The sequence below is a fragment of the Pipra filicauda genome, unplaced genomic scaffold (assembly GCF_003945595.2).
Source record: "Pipra filicauda isolate LSUMZ 115617 unplaced genomic scaffold, ASM394559v2 scaffold343_size770392_pilon, whole genome shotgun sequence".
NCBI classification, from domain to species: domain Eukaryota; kingdom Metazoa; phylum Chordata; class Aves; order Passeriformes; family Pipridae; genus Pipra; species Pipra filicauda.
In genome coordinates this window covers 614,639-635,709 of record NW_024104469.1, presented here as the reverse complement: position 1 = coordinate 635,709, position 21,071 = coordinate 614,639, and the positions used below count along the sequence as shown (strand labels likewise).

At 53.9% G+C, this 21,071-nt stretch overlaps 1 protein-coding gene across 2 annotated transcripts in view; it reads left to right on the top strand.

Moving 5' to 3' along the window:
- The first annotated feature begins 11,701 nt into the window (after positions 1 to 11,701).
- Positions 11,702 to 21,071, top strand: part of FAM214B (family with sequence similarity 214 member B) — a 39,514-nt gene continuing 30,144 nt past the window's right edge. For both annotated transcript variants that reach the window (XM_027722229.2, XM_027722231.2), the window contains exons 1-2: positions 11,702 to 11,776; positions 17,021 to 17,117. The gene's annotated coding sequence lies outside the window, so the exon portion shown is untranslated. The remainder of the gene's footprint in view (positions 11,777 to 17,020; positions 17,118 to 21,071) is intronic.

The window sequence follows — 21,071 nt, the reverse complement described above, 5'->3', positions numbered from 1 at the left end:
TGGGTGGCCTGGATATTGCCTGTGGTAGTCAGAGTCCTCGTACCATTTGGGGAGATGCTGATTGGATTTTGCTCCTAAAGCCGAGGTGTAAGCAGCAAGACCCCCAACTGGGAAAATAAACAGTGTCATTGTTATGCTTAGTGAGTAGGAAAGAAACAGATTGGCAGAGTCATTTATATGTGCTAGGGATCATTTCATGGTTTGCAGAATTGAAATTCCTAATGGCACTCTTAGAAGTAGTTTGCTTCCAGATGCTGTTTGCTTTCATGTTCAGAGCTACATGCATTGACATAGAAAATGCTGCTTGGAAAAATGGTGAGTACTTGCAACTGCACAAACCTAAGAAAAGTCAGCATACAAAATGCGGGAAATTTTAGGCAGATGCCATGATTTTTCCTTGCCTTTTGATCCTTAATTACCAACCATTTATCTCCCATGGAATATTTCTGTACCTACAAAAATGCTGATGGCTCACACAAAGGTGTCAGGTAAAGAGATTTTTGCTTCTATCACAGATTTTTATCCATCATCTGCCTCCTCCTATATCCAGCAATTCCCCTCTAGTCTGCAGCATTCATCCAGCCAACCTCCTGTTTCCATCTGGTGACACCAGTGCTGTGTTCTGCATTTAGAAGCCCCTCCAAGCCAAGTCCTGGCTGACACATCCACAGGGGAAAACCCAGTTCCTCAGGCTGATGACAGCCTGCAGCATTCATGGCAAGCCTGACTGCAAAAATCACCCAGATATTCTGGCACCAGGATCCCCTACAGAGACAACACAGATGTAGAAGAAAAGCATCCCTGTCTGCACATTCCCATAAGGCAGACAAGTTTCTCTAAAAGTCTCCAATCAAACTACCAAGCAACCCAAGTCCTGCTTTTTTTCCAAGGGTCTGCTAAGTCAGCATGCACCAGCAATAAAGTGCATATGTCCCTGCAGGATGTGGAGATTTTAGTGCAGAGGCTGGAAGTATCAAGAAGCCTTGTAGGTCAAAACTAGTATGTTTCTTTGGGGTTGCTCATAATCTGAGGGTTTACCAGAAAACTGCCCACATCTGGTGTTATTTAGTGAAAGTTTCTCCCTGTGGCCTCACCAATTCAGTTCTGGCAGAGTAAGTTTTTACAGACTGAAATCCCTAACTGCAGGACACCGCGAAGCCAACATGAACACCCCGTGGGGTGTTCTAAGTTTTAGTACTAGATACATCTGCATGTGGGGATGGAGGATCTGTACCCTGTCTCAGCTTTCTGTAAGGAAGAGCAGGGCTTTTCTAGTGTTTTAGGTGTGTGTTGGACCATTAGCCAAACCATGAGCTCTCCCCAACAGCAGGGAAAAAGAGGTTGCAATGCATGCTGGAATCTCAGCCAAGAGCCAAACAGGCAACACAGCCAGGAGCAGACAGCTCTCTTGCAGAAGCAAACCAAGACAAAAAAACTTTCCCTTTCCGTGCAGGGTTTTCTCAAAACTCAACCTTGCACCTTCTTCCAAGGCTGTTGATGCTCTCAGCCTTGTCATCTCTACATTTTTGCATGTTCATACGGCCACATGGGCAGCTTTAGCTGTTTTGCAGAGGTGGGACTGTGCCAGTGCTTTGGCCATAGGGCAAAAGCAGGAGGGCTGGCTTTATCCTGACACTGAGTTTGTGGAAACCTGTAAAACTGCTCTGCTCCTCTTCAGAGCTCCTGAGGACATCTTCTAGTCCTGTCTTGGTCCTGCTGAAGTCCTGATGCAGTGTTAGAGGGTGAGCAGATGCTTTGTCATCTCTGTCATCACCACTGGATCATTGACCATATTTTTCTCCTGGAGACCCTGTTTTCCTTCCGATTCTGTGTTCTGTGTCCTCACTTCTCATTCCCTCTGAGTGTCCTTTGGAGCAGGAATCCCCCTGGGCTTTCTGTGGGATTTGCTCTGGGTCAGGATTTAGCTTTACAAATGCAGGTGTCTGCAGCCTGGGTATCTGTCTCTGAGGTCTTCCCAATGTGTCCCTCTTTATAATCCATGCAAACACTTCTTGGTAACAGTTTTCGTCACCCTCAAGTATATATTCAATCTAGATTGGATGCCTCAAAATATCTATTTTTCTTCAGTGACTGCTAAGGAAGCCTGTGTGCCTTACCTCAGAGGAAGGCAAATGTCAGATGAAATGAATCTAATGCTTTACCTCTAAATATGGGCACTAGCTCATACAGCTTCATGCTCACAGATTTGCATTTTTATCTCAAACCGGGCTTTCTTTGCCCAAAAAGAAGCTTTACCTGCCATGATTTTCTCCTCATGGGTGTATCCCACGGCCTCAAGTTCAACTTGGCTAGGGCAGAGCTCTTCATATTCATCAAGTTCTTCCATGATGGAGTAAAAAAATATTATCCTGCCAGTTTTTCAGGCCATAAGCAATATGCCAACTTCAAACCAGGTCCTTCTGTGCACCAAGGTCTTGCAAATGCCTTCTGCAGAGCACCTCTAATCTTTTCCCACTCCCTCAGAGGAAGGAGTCTCTTCAAAGCTCCCATCGGAGCTATTCTGAACTGTGTGGCAAAGGATCTTTTCCCAGCCAAATGTTGGACCCATCTGGCTGGCACAGTCCTAAAGAGAAACCACATGTACCTCCCTCATTTTTCATCCAGCTCTCCCAGTTTTCCACTGCCTGCTTTTTTTCATCTCTGAGTTTTTCAGTGTCCCTCCACATTCCTCTTGCAAAACTCCCAAAATGGGAGCTGACTGGTTAGCTCTGCTAGCAGGCTCAAATCCATGTGGCATTGGCTGACATATTTCCCAATGCCCCTTGGCGTTGTCTCTACCTGCTGCTGTGTTTCAGATCACAACCTCTCAAAGCCACCATTTGTCCTTTCACTGTGAGCTGGCACAACAGCTGCTGAGGCACAGCCCCTCTGGAGAGGGCTGTTGCTGCAATAGCTCAGACCACGAGGACTCTTTGTCTGATTAAATCTGAATGGGGATTAGTAATGGAGGAGGAAAGGGCTGTAACTTTAATTCATGAACATTATCCTCTTTCCTTCCCTCACCCATTCAGCATTGAAGTGGATGAGTGGCTGCAGAGCAGTATTTTTATGAGAGCTATATGTACCCTGTGCTGCCCTGTGTTTTTATTCCAGCTGCAGCCACCAGAGATGAAAATCCAGAGCCAGCCCTGTTGAGCTGAGAAGACAGCTTCTGGAAATGGCTTGTCACTGTAGGGCATGTTCAGAGAGCACAGTCTGGGGATGAGTAGCCCAAAAATAGCCAAGTGCCTCCCACTGCAGCCACCCATACCTGGAAAGAGGCAGATGTGATCTCTTCCTGTTCTGGCCCTTGGGCTTTCACATTGGAAAGCTCTGCTGATAAAAAGCTATCCTGTGTATGCCCTTTTTTTACCCCAGATATAAGTGCGAAAGATATGGAAGTAGGTCACCTGGGCTGGAAATTGTTTCAGAGAGCCCAAAACCACTCTCCAAACATTGCTCTCACTGCTAGCATGGCTGCAGCATCCTTCACCACTGTAGTGCAAAGCCCACGGGTGCGAGGGATTTACGTAGCCCCTGAGCCCCCTTGCACCTCTCTAGCCCAGTGCCAGGGATCTGCAGCCTGGCAGGTGCTCCTGGGACGGGGTCAGCCGTAGTGCTTGGAGATGGGGCCCAAGGCTCCTGCCTCCCCCGTGGCCATGACCTCGTTTATTGTGCACCCGCCCGCGCTGAGCCGGTGAGACTCATCCCGGGAGCCCCGCGCGGGCAGCTGGCAGGGATTTTTGCATCGTTTAATTCTCAATCCTCCCAAGAGCCTGGCGAGGGATTGAGTGCACTCACTGAAACGAAGGACAGAGCCGGGCACTGGGAGTTGAAAAGGCCCAGTGAGAGCAGTTTGTTCCCAAATGTCCCTTTCGGTGGGAAAAGGCAGAAATAACAGCCAGTGTGGGCATTCTTCAGCTCCAGCCGGACAGAAGAATGCATGCATGGAGCACACTGAAACCTTGAGGAGGGTCCCAGCCCGGTGCAGCAGAGGTGACAGGCCATGAGCAGCTGTGTTTTGGGACAGGAAGGTTTGTCCTCTCTGCTACCTGCTTCCCTGTGAGCATAGACATGCCCACGCGGTGGTGCTGGGTGTGTTTGCACATCTGAGCGTGGTGCACAGTTGTCTGCAGTTGAATGCCCAGACAGGTATTTTTGGGATGCCAACAGGCACTCTGGCAGTGCAGCAGCTTGCTGGTGCTGCCCAGCCCTGCCTGATAATGCTGGCAGCCACAGCAGCCCATCCTTCAGATCATGGAATCACAGAATCACAGAACAGTTTGGGTTGGAGGGGACCTTGAAGATCATCTTGTTCCAACCCCCCTGCCATGGGCAGGGACACCTTCCACTAGACCAGGTTACTCAGATCTGACTCTCTGCTCCATAGGCTCCTTCTGATTTGGTTTCCTCTATAGATGTAGATGGAGATGAGCTTAAGATGCCAGAGGGGAAGATCGACTTCTCAGTAAGACACCTTTCTGATAGAGTTCCTAGGAGCAACTCCTACAGAAAAAAAGTGGGATTTAAGGCAAAGGTACAGTGCCTGGAAAGTGGGGTCTTGCAAAGACAGGAAAGGTTGAGGGTGCCCAGCTCTCAGCCTTAGGTAGTCAAGGCTCAGATTATGACAACAGCAAGGGGGATAAACTGGTCTGGCACGAGATTTGGCTGTAAACCCAAAGGAAATGTTAGTGGGTCTCTGACAAGGTCTCTACCATGGTCTGTCACACCAATAGCATTCTCATGGTGTCCCCGTTACAGATAAGCAAACAGAAAATGGGAAAGGGTGCACATACAAAATGAAATCAGTCCAACAATGCAGGCACAAAGAGCAGCTTTGGCTGCTCCAGGGTCCTGCATAATCAATCTCCAAAAACTGAGCCAGGCACCATCAGGAAGATCCCCTGAATAGTCCCATATCAGGAACTTTGCAGCTCTTCTTGCTCACAAAAATGCACCTGGAGAGCAAGCACAGATGGAGGGAAGAAATGGGAACCTGCCGTGCCTCCTCACGGCTGTATCGTCGAACATATTCACAGGGAGACTCAGGCATAAACCGGCCTCCAACCTGCCACATTCAGAGGGAAACAACAGGACATGGGAATGCAGTGAGCCCCAAGAGGTAAGAAGTTGTGTCAAAACAATGGACTCCCCACAGCATCAATAGTTTATAAAAAAACTCTCTACATCCTTTTCCTGGAGGTGCCTGGCCACATCAGGGTGAGAAGCCCATTAATGCTTCTAATGCATCCTGATACCCCCACCTTGGGCTGGTTGTTGCAGATCCCAGGGCAGAGAAGAGCCCCTCATTGCCTTTTGCTGTGCTGGCTTGTTTATCCCATGCTTATGTTGTGCCTTCTTGCTCAGAAAAACCCTCAAAGAAGGTTCTGGTAGCAACTGTGTACCTGGTGTGGCCTCACCCTGAGAACCTCCCTAGTCCAGGAGCTGCAGGACTGTTGCCCACCAGTGTGTCCTTTGTCCCCACATCCCCTCACAGAGGGAAGGTGCAGCAGAGCAAGGACAGTGAAGATGCAACCCCTGGCTGCCCATGGGCAGGGCTGTCTCCTGCAGCAGGGCTTGTCCCTTCCTCACCCTGTGGCAGGGTGAGGGCAGCACCCCAAACTGAAGACCCGCACCCCAAGCCTGCGGGGACCGGGGCCACCCTGGCAGGTCATGACAGAGCCCAGATCCCCCCTGCAAAGGTGCTGGTCATGGCCCTGCTGAAAATAAGCTGGGCTGGGCTGCCACCTTGTGCCAACAGGCATCCACTGACCAAGCCTGGCACGGGAAGAGACACATTTTCAGTGACCTGAATGGGGATACACGCCCAGCCTCCAGTTCCCAGGTGAACCCCACAGAGCTCAGCACCTCCCTGGCAGCAGGCAAGGGGCTTTGTTGTCCCTCCATGGGAGCATCTTCCCCCATATCCCGGGGTTCAATAATCCCATATTTGTGCAGATCTTTGCCCTGCCATTCAGCAACTGAGTCTTTGAGGAAATGCCCAGGAGCTGGAGGACAGGGTGCAGCATGCTAGTGTGCTGGCACTTGGGGGGCACAGGATCCCCGTGAGCCCTCTAAGTTGCAGAGCTCAGTGGGAGGGCTCAGACCCAAATGCCAAGCACGGCCAGGGAGAAACGCCAAAATTCCAAAAGGTAAGTGCAAGCAGCGAGCGAGCAGCCTGTGGCACTGGTACAGCCCACAGTGCTGAGAAGCATTTCTGAGTGGCTCCAGCCTCTGCCACCCCGCCAAGGTGACGCCAAGGGACCTTCGCCTCCTGCTATCAACCTTGGCTCACACACGTGGCTGGGGATGCAGAAGCAAGGCAGAGATGTCACTGCCCAGCCCAGGCAGCCCTGGCATGCACCAGCCCGGGCACAGCCCGCGCCTGCTGGCTGTTTGGAGCCGATGCTATCTGGGTGGGTAAACAGAGTTTATCAGTGCCTTCAGGGGTTTTTTTGTTGTTGTTTTTTTTTTTTTTTTTAATTTTATTTTCAAGGCAGGCATGAAGGAAACTGCAGGGGGAACAAGCCAGGGACCCATTCCCAAATCCGTTACTTGGTCCAGGCACTTCTCTTCTGGGAGCCAACGAAGACCATCAGTACCCTCTTCAGAGCCTGTCCCTGCTGCCATCCTAAACCCACAGCCCGCCCTACAACTTCCCAGCTGCAGGTCAGGGCAGAGGGCCATTAAGTGAAGTCAAATTGGCCGGGACAATGGGTGATCCTGAGCGGTGAAGTGGCAGCAGTGGGAGGTCTGCAGTGAAGGATGAGCAGGGATTATTTCGCTGGTGCTGAGCAGGCACATATGGTCCCCAAGTGTTGTTCCAGTGTTGGCTACGGGATGGCAGTTGGGCACCCCCCAAGTACAGCTGGAAGGGACAGGCAGGGAGATCCCCAGCCTGACTTCCTGCTCAGAGCAGGACATGACATCAGATCTGCTGTGTCTTTGTACTGCAAATCCCCATGCCTGGAGATCCCTGCCCTGGGCTGCCCAGAAATTCTTCCTGCTGAGCATCCTCAGCCTGCCAAGCTGCAGCCAACAGCTCTCATCCCTCATAACATACTCTGCTAGCAGCTGCAGGATGGACCTCTTGAGCGTTGCCCACAACCAAGAACCCAGTTTGGCTCTGGAAGGCCCCTCATGTGTCTCAGATCTCAGACACAAAGCAGCAATAAAGTGTTGTGGCTGTAGCACTGGATTAATGACCTGCATCCAGCTGCAGGTCATCCAGCCTTTGCCACTGAGGTCCCTTTGCTCCCCATCCCCTGGAGGTCATGGTGCTGCCCTTCTCTACAAACGTGCTGGGAGGCAGCTGATGGGAGAGAGGCAATGCTGGAGACATGAGGGTTGTGTGGGTACGGGAGGAAGAGAGCAGCCCTGCCTGGCCTTACCACCACTGCTTGTTAAAATGGTATCAGATCAATCTTTCCTCGGTAGTGTTGTCACTTCTTCCTTTCCCATCAGAGCTCTGGATCCCAGCAGATGCCTCCAGTTTGGGATGAGGCTTTGGTGGGTGTAGGGGCTCAATCAGGGTGCCACAGTGACTTCAGCTCAGTTGTGATCTCAAGGCCTGCTCGGAGCCATACATGGAGGTATTCCCACTGCGCCAAAAGGGAATACCACCCATACCCTGAGAGGTGGAGGGCTCTTCAAGCAGGAAAATCTGCAAGCTGGATTCATATTTCCAGTTTTACATCCATTTTGGTCAAACGGGTAAACCAAGCACTTTGTAGAAACAGGTTCCATCAGGGGAAAGGTCCTGCAGCAATAGTTCACAACTCCCCCAGGGATATTCCCTGGCTCCAGTGCAGCACCACAGGGCACTGGGATGCATCCCCTCCTTGTCACAGTCTCAGGGAAAGAGAGGCAGGGTTTGGCCTCTGTCTCCTCTAGTTACTAGACACAGGGAGGATGAGAAGTGCAAAAACCCCATGAGGCAGTGCTGTGGGAGCCATCATCTCTCTGCTGCACTCAGAGGGCTGAGGCTGTGAGAGATAAAAAAGCAAAAGCCTTTTTGCGGCAGCCTGGCAAAAGAGGTGGCTGTGCAGCACACCATTAATATGGGAAGTGACACCCAATGGTCCTCTCTGCACACCTGCCCCTTGGGCTTTCTCCATCTCCTCTGCCAGATGGGATGAGGCCATGAGTCACCACAGGGCACTTGGTCCAGCCCTGCTTCTGCTCTGCACCCCACCCAGCCTGTCATGGCTTGCCAGGGGCCCTGAGCAATGTGACAGCTGATTTCCACCAACTTCCTCCAAGGGCCTTTTAAAATTCCCCACAATCTCTCTCTGGCAGGACTCCAGGTCTTTCCAGGCTTGCTTCTGTCCTTTATTGCTTTACCTACAAGGAGTCGGATCAGGCTTGTGTAGCATGGGCCAGTCTGCCAACACAGACAGCACATAGGCGATGCAGTGGTGGCATCACCCCTACAGAGGCACATCCTGCCCCATCTGCTCTGGGAGATGATACATGTACTTTTTGAAGGTGCTTTCACGATTGCGAAACCTGCCCGCACCAACAAAATGAGCGTGTGCATGGGGACGTCACCCTGAAGTGATGAAAACTATTAAATTAAATTAAAACTGAGGCAGGAGCCTTGCTGCTGTCAGCTCCTCAGGCCCCTGGAGCTTGGCACCTGACAGCCTTTCCGGTGGGAGCAGCCAGCCTGGCAAACAGGCTGAGCAGCCCCAGCCTGCAGCTGGCGGGTTGGGGTGGTGCTGGCAGCTCCAGGAGGGAGCTAACCCAGGGATGAACTCACCAGCACCCAGTCACCTCACCAGTGCACCCTTCAAAGGGAAGCCCTGCGGGCAGCAGAGCTCATGACGGAAGGACGTCATTCCACTGTGCACTGCCTGGGACACCTCATCTTCCTGGGGAAACACCCTCCTCCCAGCCCTCCCGGCAAGCAAGCTTCTGGAAGGTGGCCAGCCATGATGCAGAGCCATGCCTAATGTGCTTAAACCTCCCTGTTTGCCTTCACCAACCCTTGTGAAGCCTTGGCAAGTCCTCAGGGTGTGCAAGGAGTAGGAATAGCCCATTTCTGGCAAGCCCTAGGGTAGGCTGCCCTATGCAAAGCACCAGTATGGCTTGTGCAGTAAACTCCCCCAATCCCGAACCCCTCCAAGCCTCTGGAAGTTTTTTCCATATGCTCTCTGAACCATTACAGTCTTCTGCCTGTGTTACTGTTCCTGTCAAATGGCCACAATTGAGGTTCTGCCCCATGGGAAGAGGAGCGGGAACACCCTCGCTCCATCAGACTGTTAAAAGGAACTTCTATGTCCTGCTCCTTAATCCTGTTTCTGGAATGAGAACATGTTTTAAAAATCAGGGGAGGTTGCTAAGGGACAGTGTGCTCAGCAGGGACATCCCTCACAAACCCTCAGCACTCAAAAGCAGGAGGTAAATAACTTGGGGTATTATTAATCCTTTGCTGCCCACACAATAAACAGAAATGTATTATTCTTGTCAAGGACAAAGGAGCCCATATTTCCCCACAGTCGAGGAGCTGAACCAGCAAATTTTTTGGTTTCAGCTCCACGGTGGGTTCAGTTGTGACTGAAGTTGTTCCAGTTCAGTTCCTGTTCAGGCCAATAAAGGTTCATTAACCATTTGTTAACCCTGAACTCATTTCAGCCAGTTCACACTGGAAAACAGAGGCTGTGAAAGCAGCTGTGTGATGGGAACTGAGCCATTTTCAGCCTATCTCTGGTTTCTGTGGCCTCTGCTCCTGTCCTGGTTGGACACCAGAGTTTCTTACCAGCTCAGAAGAGATGGAACACAGGGTCAAAGGGCAGAAAAGCTAAATTTTGCACTGGCAGTCTGTAGGAAACCCACACTGTGAGGGACAAACAGGGGTGTGGGGAAACTGAGCTTCCTGGGCTTTTCCTGAGACAAGCACCTGCACACGTGTGGTTTGAGACAGTGCCTCCTGAACAAACAGGAGCACTGGAGGATCGCGTGTTCCTGTCAGTAAGCTCAGAAGTTAAAACATTCCATACGTTAAATACTCTTTAATGGCCCACAACTTGAATCTGGGGACAGCGGGGGTTATTTAGCAAGAAATCTGCAGCAACAGGCTGAGGCCCCAGGGGAAGATGAGGTCTCGTGTTGGCAGCTGCTCCATGGCCACGTAGCAGCACACTGAGCTGCCACTTCTCCCTGCAGAGAGGCACGTGCAGGACAGGGCTGTGAAAGGACCAACCGTCCTGCTGTCCCCCTGCTCCTGGCTATTCCCAGACAGCACCAGCACAGCTTTATCCATGACGGCACCTCCGAAAATAATGCCCCGGGATCAGCAGCGAGGCGAGGGGGGCACTGGGATTCAGCAGCCAGTGTGCTGCCAGTTCACATCCAGTTTGCTGCACGCTAGCACAGTCAGAAGACGAGATCTTGGTTATATTTATCATTTGACAGTGCTGGTCCCCACTATTTTTAGAGTGGTGTTGCAGCTGCAGCTCGCTGAGGAGCAAGGTGAGTCGGCTGGGGGACTGATCTTTACCGAGTTTCACTCAAAATTCCTGAAGTCAAGGCATCTCTTCCCTGACCTGAGTGGCCCAAGGTCAGGTTGTTGAGCTGTGGGCTGCTGCGCCTCGGGGCAGTGGGTCCTGCCGGGGTCCCTGAGGCAGAGCCCGGTTGCCTCATGGCTTCAGGGTGTTCCTGAGCAGCCACATCCCAGGGGGCAGCTGCTCCCACAGGTCGGGCACCCACGGTGAGCTCTGGCACAGCCTGGCACTGCTAGTTCCCAGCCTGGCTGCGTGGGAGGGGGCACTGGCACCACCTGGGTGGTGGGGAACACTCAAGTGGTTCCACTTGGACCGTGTCTGTGGGGCAAGGGCCACCCCGTGGGTCTCACCTGAGAGAGGCTGTGCCCGTGGGACCAGGGGAGAGCTGTGTCTGTGGGGCTGGGACACATCGCACGTGTGGGCCTGGGAGAAGGGTGACTGTGGGGCTGGGACACGCTGTGCCCGTGGGTGTGTCCGTACTCGTGAGGATGGGGGATTCCCGTGGGTGTGGGGGGCTGCCCGTGGAGCTGATACAAGCTGTGCCCAAGGGGTGTGCAGGGGATCGTGTCTCTGGGGTGGGACATGGCACGTTTGTGAGGCTGGTGGGGGTGCCTGTGGAACCGGGACACGCCGCGACCCTGCTGTGTTCGTGGGGTGGGACATGCCATGCTCGTGGGGATGAGGGGTGCTCATGGGGCCGGGACGCGCTGTGCCCAAGGGTGTGTCCGTGGGGTGGCACACGCCGTGCCCATGGCGATGTGGGGTGTCCGTGGGTCCGGGACACGCCGTGTCCATGGCGACGGGATGTGCCCGTGGGTCCGGGACACGCCGTGTCCATGGCGACGGGATGTGCCCGTGGGTCCGGGACACGCCGTGCCCGTGAGTCGCGTCGGGGGTCCCGGGTCCCCACGGGGGTGGGGGGGGGGCGCAGCCCCGCCCAGGGCCGGGATAGGCCCCGCCCCCGCCCGCGCCGCTGGCCAATGAAAAGCCGTCTGGTCCGGCCCCGCCCCTTCCCCGCTGTCATCACACACCCGCACGTGGAGGGGGCGTGGAGGGGGCGGGCCCTCAGTGCTGCGCGTCACCGCTGCTCCGCCCGCCCATTGGCCGCGCTGCGCCGCCGCTCGCCCCGCCCCGTGCCCTGCCCCGCCCAGAGCACCAATCAGCGCGCGGGGGGCGGGCGCGGGAGGCGTGTCCCCGGCGGCACCCGGAAGGAGCGGAGGGAGCCGCGCACAGTCGGGGCCGCAGCGGCGGCGGCGGCGGAGGGGGCGCTGGTGGGTCCGGCGGGGCCGCGGCGGGCAGGGCCGGGGGGCGCGGGACACGGCCGGGCACCGCCGGGGACGGGCCACCCCTGCGCCGTATGAGAGGGTTCGTGCGCCTCGTCCCCGCCGCCCTCCCCCCGGTTCCGGAAGGTTCGGGGGGGCCGTTGGGACCGGGGGCCCTGAACCGCAGGGGCGAGCGGGAGCAGGAGGAGGCACGACCGGGAGGGGCCGTGACCGGGCAGTACCGGGGGGGCCGTTACCGGGATGGGGGGTTGTGAACTGGGGAGGTCATGACCGGGATGGGGAGCTGTGACCTGGGGGGGGGCCGTGATCGGGATTCGGGGTGTAGCCGGGAGCGCTGTCACCGGCGAGGGGCCTGGCATCGGGGGAAGCTGTGGCAGGAGGTGCAGGGGCGGGCGGGGACGGGCGGCCGTGTGACCGCAGAGCTTTGGGCGGGGAGGGGGGGGTTGGTTGTTCGGGGGTGGGGGGTGTCTGTGGCTTCGGGAGGGCTATGTCTGTCAGAGGCCGGTCTGGGGGGAGGCAGGAGGGACCGGAGGGGGGTGCAGGTTGTGCTGGGGGGATGTCCCTGGTCCTGGCTGACAGCCCCCGGCAGCTCAGGGAGGCTGCGCTTCCCCTGGAATCGCCCACCAAAAGGCCACGTCCTCCGCGCTGTGACACGGGCATGGGACAGCCTGGCTGCGGCTCTGCCCGCACTGTGGGGCCTCCCCGTCCTCCTCCTTCTCCTCCTCTTCCTCCCCCGGGCATCAGCCCAAACCCAGCAGGGACTGGGTGGGTTGTTGCCCCCGGGGCAGTGAGGCCGTGTCTCCCCGCGGAGGGGAAGGCGCGGCTGGGGCGGCACCTGCCCCGGGGGTCCCTCCCGGCCCCCGGCTCGGGGTGCGGGGTGGGCGGATGTGAACCCCGGCATCCGCCGCCCTCTGGTGACAGCCAGCCGCGGGCGGAAGGGCCCAGCGGGGACAGTCACCCACCCTAAATCTGCGGCTGCCGAGCTGGCGAGGCTTTCAGGCTGGTTTTATACGGGAACCGCACGGGGAGCGTGCGCTCGGCAGTCCCGGGTGTCACGTTTGGGAACGTGCCGTGTGCCAGGGAAGGCACAGGGAATCGCTGCGTGGTGGGAGCCGGAGAGGTGGGCTTGCTCACAACCCACCCTGTGAACACGATCCATCAGTTATCATTTGCCTCCGGCCTTTCCAGTCTCCTTTTATTTGATTTTTTTTTTTTTTTAAGGAAGGTGTGTAGTATTTGCAGCTGCTGGGGAAAGGATATGGTAGAGGAATGCTGTGCTGTGTTTAAGAGTATTTTAAAAGTCGCTTCCACACAGTGCCTTTTTAAAAACCTCAGACAAGCAAAAATTTGCTTGAGACCTGTCCTCTCCCTGAATCATGTCTCTCAGCCTTGGCAAAGGGGGGAAGTTGGGAAGTTGTGGAGAGCGTAGCAGGCTTGAACCCTGACACAAAGGAGTGTCTTGGCGAACTTGGTAACACACGAGGAGGTGAACAAGGTCTGGCAGGTGGAACAGGAGAAAACTCCCAGTGTGATAGCGCTAGAGTTGCTTTCGGCAGGGCTGGGCTTTAGGATGAGGACGGGGAGGATGAAATCATCCTGTAAAGCCTCGTCATCGCCCTGTTTCACAGCAGTAATTCCCACCGTGCGGGTCTCGGCGTGAGCGAGCAGCGGGGCCCTGGTAAGGACTACATGTCCCAGCATGCAGCTCCCTGTGCTGAGGGCAGGGCACTGGTGGGAGCTGGGAGGTTCGTACAGGGCTTGGGATCCGAGTGGCACTGCTGCCACGGCACAGGACACGGCACCTGCCTTCGCCTCACCTGCAGCCGCTGCCCCCATAACGCTTCGCTGGATTCCTGCTGGCTCTCTTAGGCCTGGACACGTCCCTTCCCCTGGAGCCTGGGGTGGTCAGGATGCGCGGGGACAGCAGAGTCCTGCTGTCACCACAGCTGTAGGGCTGTGGTCCCTGGGGAGCTGGGCTTGTGGACCAAGGTCCAGCTGCAGCTGGGGCAGGGCTGGGGCTGTTTTAGCTCTGCCACTCACCTGCCTTATTTCTGTTCCCCATGTGAGAGGTTTCTTATCCCCTGACAGAAGGAAAGCTGGTGGAGTCGCTGCACCTTTTTGGGAACCCTGCTATTCGAGGCACAGCTTGCTGAGGAGCTCTCCTGCTTCCTTGCCTTTTCAGCAAACTGAGCAGAGCAGCTCTAGATGCTCTGTTCTTCATGTCTGCCCTCTGCAGAAACGGCCTTTAGGGAATTACAGATAATTTTAGTTTTACTGCTCTTTCACTCCTGATGGGTTCCTCCAAAGCTGCTGAAGACCCCATTTTGTACATCCTCCCTCAACTGGTGGTGCTGAGCTTTCCCAGCTCCTCTTCCCTCAACTGTTTCTGAGCATGTGGAATAGGAGAAGGAAGGGAGATTCCCTCCCTGAGTTCAAGGGACCTCTCAGGGCAGAGAAGCACATCTGTGTCTCTGGTCTTCCTCGTGGTCTGCTACCAGCTGCTTGTGCCAGGGGGCACATTTCTGCATGGCTGTGCTGAGTAACAGAGGCCAGAGATACCTGGACTTTGCTCACTGCCTCTGAGGGTGATTCAAGGGGATAGTTATTGATCTGACTCTTCAAAGTTGATGACTCTTGACTCTTCCAGAATCCTTTACCTGCCCTTACTGCTCTGGGCCTGCCCACGTTTGTCCTCTGCTAGATTTGTTTGGCACCATCGCGTGCTGTGTGGAAATGCACCATGCCTGGGGGCCAAGACGCTTCCTGGATGCAGAACAAGAAAACCTGTTGTTGGTTGGTTGGACCACAGATGTGAAAGGAGAAAGTGAAGATGTATAGTTAGAACAGTGGTGTCCTCAGCACACTGTCAATGGATCTGTAATCAAATTATCAGAGGCTTTGGTAGCTGGAGGAATTAATGAGTTGAGTTTGAAGCAGGACAGGTGTGAAGGGCAGCATGGGAGAAATCCTGAGAGGAGACATTTGTATGTTAACAGATGGCTCGTGGGGGGTTACTTGCAGGTTACTTAGTGAGGTTGTTGCACCTTACTTAGTGAGAGTCTTCTGTGAGAGGGTTTTGCCTGATGCCTCTCCATCTTGCATCACTCCCAGGGACCCCCTTCCTCCAACCGGCTGTGTGGGTCCCTGTGTCCTGGTAACACCATGTGATCATGTTTCTGATCCTTCCTTCTGTCTGCAGTGCCTGGCACCTCTGCTCCCTGACCAGCTCTCTTCCTTTGTTTTTGGATTTTGCTTTTGCTCGTGACCAAGTGAAGCAGGTGAATATAAGCTCTAGAGAACTTGGTCTCACGAAGTTTGAGGCCTGCTTTAAAAATTATTTTCTTTGACTGAGAAGTTTCTCTGCAAGTCTTCATCCTCACTTTGGCTTTGCTCCTGTCTTTCACAGTCTGCCTTGCTTGGCCTGTGAATGCCCAGCTGCCAATTAACATGTTTTCCCCCTGTTTCCGTCTGCGTCTTCAGCTGGTTGTGAATCCTGAATGAAGAGCAGCTGAACTCACATGCTCTGCATTTCAGAGAGCTTTTTCAGGACTGGCCAGTGGTTTGCAGTCATACTTGCCTGTGCTGTGGCCTGGACAACCCGCCAGCTAAGCAGCATGATGGTAGAACAATACTTGGATGGGAAACCTTCAAAGGAGTCCTGTGTGCTGCAAAGTGGGAAGTTAGTGATTCAGCTCAAATTGCTTTTTAGTAACAAATCTATATCCTGGGCCAGGGCTGATGTCAACCCTGTGATTCTTCTTGTTGGAAGTGAACAAAGATGCAAAGCCCTTTATGCAAGAGCTGAGGTGATAATCCAGATCTCCTGGCCTCAGTCCATTTGGGGTAATTGCATTCTTCCTGGGGAGTGTTTTCAACCCATCCCTGTCAGATACATTGCCATTGCTTCCTGTGCTGCAGCAGTATGTGGGTGGCAGTACTTCAGCCATGTCCAAAGCAATTCTTGTCACTGCTCAGGCTTAGCGCCTTTCTAGCCTTCTCTGAAAGACAGTGTGGTAGAGCACGGGATTGGTGGAGGGTTTTAAATATATGAATCTTTACATATACTCGAGCTACGCTTACTGGGGCTTGCTCTGCTTATAAGCTGTCCAAAAAGAGCCCTTGTGACTGGCTAGTGCAGCTTCCAGGTGAGACATCTCCTGGGATGCTGGTGCAGGTGTCATTAAGCACAAACTTTCTGGATGCTTTCATGACTGTTTTAAGAGCTGGTGTCCCAGTAAGTGTGGCAGTGCCTCCCTGCATCAGCATGTGAGGGCTGTGCTCCTGGAGCACTGCCATCCTGGCTGCCCGCAGCTCTGGTTGGAGCCGGGCTGTGCTGCTGGGGGTGTGACAGGGTGGTTGCCTGTGCAGGAGGCCAAGCTGGGGAGCGGGGACTGCCCCTAAGCAGCTTTTGCTCATCATGCCTGAGGCCAGGGGAATGTCAGACCTGATCTTGGGGAGGCGGGTATTGTCCTCATTTTCAGGACCTGCTAGGCATGAGGACCTAGCAGAGTGTGATCTCCAGTGGTCTGTAATTATAGCACTGGGAGCCTGGGGAGGAGACTTAAACAACATCTTTGTGATGGTGTTGGCAGGCCTCTCGGAGATTTCTATTAAGCAATTGTCGTTTCCCCCTTCACTGTAGCCTGGGAAACGCTGCAGCGTTGGATTTCTCTTGGTCTGTTTGGGTTGCTGGGAGGGGTGTCTCTCCAGCAGTGGAGTTTGTCCCTCCCTGCCCTGGCTCCATGTCCCTATGGGGTGGCTCAGCAGGTGGCCTGTGGGGACCACAGCCAGCGCCTGCTCCTGCAGATAAACCATATGCCAGCGCACCCACTCGGGTACCGGCACAGCTCGTGTGGTGCAGCAACCTACAGCTGCGTGGGTGGAGAGGAACAAAGCTGAGGGCACAGAGAGGCCTGTGCTTCCCACTGAAATCCAGGGAAGAGGGATAGTGGCTGTGACCTTAGCAGCCCTCTCTGGAGAACCAACCATCCAGGGAACTGGGGGAATAGCTGGATCCCAGGAGAGAGTCAGGGCTGCAGCTGGAAGGATGGCCTCTGGTAAAAGATATGGCAGAGTCTTTGAAGTGGTGGGGTGCTTGGGGTCTCTCACTTCTGTGCATGGGCCACTAACTCACTTGGCTCAGGTGAGCAATTACTGCCTGCCCAGTGTTCCTGCATGGGCAGGGTATTCCCCAGCTGAGCTGAACCTGTGTCCTTGCACTTGTCTTTCTAGGTGATTCAAGACAGCTGGAACAAGAAACCCCAAGACCACACTGCAGGTGCTGACAGCTGAGAGCTGCCTTCTCTATCTGCTTCAGCCCTACATGAAGGTTAGCACCGTTCAATCATCACCAACTTCCCTCCCTTCACCAGGGCTGAAGCAAGGAACCCCATGCTCTCCTCCCCTTGGCCCACAGGGATAACTGTGTAGTGTAGGTGTCACCCAGGTGAGGTGAGTACCCACACAGCCAAGGCTTGCTGGGTACTCCTGCCTCCCACCTGGCTGCCAGTGTGGCAAAGGGAACCTGGATGTGTGTGACCAGTGCTGCTAAGACTGTTTAACCCTGCACACAGTTGTCAGGAGCTCAAGGTTGGTGTGTTCTAAACCCTTGGGAACTGGCAGTCCGTGCTGTTTGCTGCACTTGTCCTTCTGCATGCCAGCAGGATTGAATGGGAGCATTTTCCAACTGCTGTTCTCTGCTGTCCTTCACCTGAACCCAGCTGAGACTTCACCCAGAGCTTGTGGCAGACGTAATCGTGCTCTCTATTAGAAGCAGTTGAGCTCTGCCTGCATTTTCCCAGGATTCTGTAGCTTGGCCTTGGTGTATGAGGCTTAGAGTGACAGTGAAGGGTTTCAAGAGGACCAGTGGTCTTTGTGTTGCCACTGGCAAGAAATGTTACCTGCTCTGAGGTAACCAGCCTGAAGCATAGTGGGATGGCTGTGGGCTTCCTGCCCTGTCTGTGGGTGCTTTGTGCCTGCCTAGGGTCCAGCAGTGCTTGCCCCACCTCCACGGCGTGCTCTCACCTGGAAGGGAGTCCTCATCAGCACTGTGCCTCCAACAGGGCAGGCACCTTGCCCTAGAGCTGAGGTGTGATTTGGCTGGGAGAGAATATGGGGAAGCAGTAGTTTAGGATGCTTGGCTCCCCAGGCTCTGCTGCTCTTCCTCCGAAGTGTCTGCCAGGGAAGTTGGGGCCTGTCCAGAGACAGCTGGAAACTGGGCCTGAGGCCATCTCACCCTTCAGCCTGATGCTGAAGTGGTACCCACAGCGAGTGAGGCAGGGATAGATTTACCTGTGAAGCTGAAAGGAAGGAAGGAAGAAGTCCTTCGCTCATGTCAGTGCTCTGTGCTGCAGATTCCTGATCACACAATGCAGCGACTGACCCTTTATCCAGCTGGGTTGTGGCAGTAACTGATACCTGCTCCATGATGAGAGGACTTTATATCACTCATCATGATGAAAAAGAGACATGGTATGTGGCAAAGACCAGAGAAAAGGTTTGCACTCAGTTCTGCTGGAGCTGCTTGAAGATCCCAGTCCACCAAGTTCACAGCATCCTGTCAGGGTTCCCCTGCCTTTTAACAAGGGGCATTTTAACAAAGGGCTCACCACAGAATCACAGAAAGGCTTAGGTTGGAAGGGACATTTAAAGTTCATTGCATTCCAACCCCCCACCATGGGCAGAGACACTTTCCTATAGACCAGGTTGCTCAGGGCCCCATCCAACCTGACCTTGAACACTTGCATGGATGGTGCATCCACAGCTTCTCTGAGCAGCCTGTTCAGTGGCTACTCTGGGGCAGCGTTGGACACACTTTTCTCCCACTCACCCTTGTTGACCAACTAGCTTGATATCTTCATGGGCAGCAAATCTCCCATATATGCATAGAGCAGCAGCTTCTCCTGTTACTTGCCCATGGCATGAACCTCTTCTCTGATTTGTATATTGCCTGACCCAGGTGATATCAGTGAATTTATATTTGGGCTGGATTAATGGTGTTAGTTTAATTTAGTGCAGCTGGCAGTAATCTGGAAGCCATTAAAGCTTGTAGACCCTTGGACAGACTCACAGTGCCTCTCTTGGGAATGGGATGGAATGCTTTGCTGGGAAAATCAAAGGCTGGGCAAAATGGAGGTTATATCTTCAACAGAAAGCAGTCAGCCTAACATCCTTCAGCCTGCTCTTTTGTATATGTGGGCTGCCATTGCCCCTTGGTCTGACCAACTGATTTAGGAGTAGATCATCTTTCCTCTGAAAATCACAAGAAAATGCTACCCCTCCTTCAGAGGTGGGGCTCTGGGTTCCTTGTGAGTGTTGGACTGGAGTTACGCAAGAAATCCCCTTTTTGCCCTACCATCTCTGTTGCAAGTAATTTGGGCATTCAAAGACCCTGTTCATGGGAGTGTTGGGACAGCTGGATCCTTGTTCGGTTCTTGCTGCTCCCAAGAATGGAGCAGAGGATCATCTGCTGAGGCTATTTTAGGTTTCTGAACATTGCTGATGTCCCTCTGAGCTCCTATTTGTGTGTGATCCTGCAGCTCCCTGCTAAGAGCTATGTGAGACTCCCGTATCCTCATGTGAGAAGGTTTTGCTGGGGCATAGTGTCCCAGGGCTTAGGAAGAACTTCTAATTCCTCACTCACCTAAAATGTCTCAGCCATATCAGATGTATCTGTGCCCCCTTTTTTTAGCATTAGCTTGAAATACCCTTTAGACCTCGCTTTGCGGGTGTCCATGTGTTGCCTAGTGGGAAGCAGGCTGCAGCTTTCCAACCTTTTCCTGGCAAAAATGCAGCATCTTTCCTGTTCACAGCAGCCAATTCCAGATGTATTGGATGGGAGCATGCGTTGCAGAAAACAGTCTTCCATGAAACCTCTCGATGTGGATATACTCCAAAGCTCACAGCAGAGTGGGATGAGAGCCTGGCTCTGGCCTTCTATGTATGGCTGGATGGCTCCTTGCCCTCTGGCACTGTCATCTCTCAGCCCAGCACAGCACAGGGTGAGGCCTCCCGGCCTCTCCCTTCTTAGTACACCCAAGACTTTTGGCCTCTCTGCACTTTTTGGTTTCCACCTGCTCAGGTGATTTTTCAGCATCACTGAGCATTGCAAAGTTTCATGTTGGAGCAAGATGTGGCTCTGCAGTTTTGGCCCATCTTTATTTTTAGCTGTGCAAGACATGTTTGATAGCATCAGAAGGAAGTTGCATGGCCTCCAGTGCTCCATGAGTCATCCTGGATCAGGACCGAGGCTTTGCTAGCTTCTGCTGTCACCCTCAAGTGATGTAACTGGTTGTGGTGGGCCCTACTACATCTGGGAAAGGGCAGAATGGGGAGAGGAGCAGAGCTTTTAAAAGTTATTTTTTTTCTTGCCTAGGAAGTCATTACATTCATTTGTTTAAAGATATTGGCAGGTATCACACCCCTGAGTGTTGTTCAAGAGGGTCCTTTGTCTTCCCCTTGCATCTTGTGTGGGAGAGATGAAAGCGAGAGGAGCTCTGCTTACCCCCTGGGTTGGGTAACTGTTTAGTGGCATATCACAGCAGTGGAGGAGAGTTTCTAGGACAGGAAACAAAGCAGGATCCTGTCTCTGATTCAAGCCACAGTGAGTTTGGTACAGCAGAGCAGACCTGCCTGAAGTGGAAGCTGACTGGAGCTGAAGATCAGAGCCTTAGGAGGTGCCAGCCAGGATACAGCAAGAAGAATCTGGGACCACCATTCCCATCAAACCTGGCACTGCCACAATGTAGAAAGAGCTCGTGGAGCTTTCTGACCTGTAGGCAGCAATGTTGGGCTGGGCTGGGCAGGTGGTGCATGTCACCACCATGGAACAGGCACTGTGGGACAGGTGAGGATGTTAAGTATCCTTGCCTGCCACAGCATGACAAGGGGTGCAGCTAGAGGGGCCTCTATTCTCCAAGTCTGGCAGCCTCTGTTGCACCTTGAGACTGGGCAAGGTGAGATGTGATGCACCTGAGTCCAGAGTAGGCTCCTCGCCTATGAAGTGGGTGGGGATGATGGTTTTTGGGAGTGGGCTTCCACTTCTGCCCCCTTTCCTTCCTTGGGGTGATGAACAGCCCTTTAGGAGCATGTTTAAATTTTGGGTGTTGTGCCGCACGTTTTATTTGTGGGGCAGCAGGGAGAAGACAGCAAGGCTTGGGGGAACAGAGATGAGTGGGACAGGAGGGAATGCTGGAGAGTATTGCTATGGCAGCTTGCCACCGGCAGCATCGCTGGCATGGCAGAAGAGCAGCCAGAGCAAATGTGCAAGCTGCCATAGCCCTCA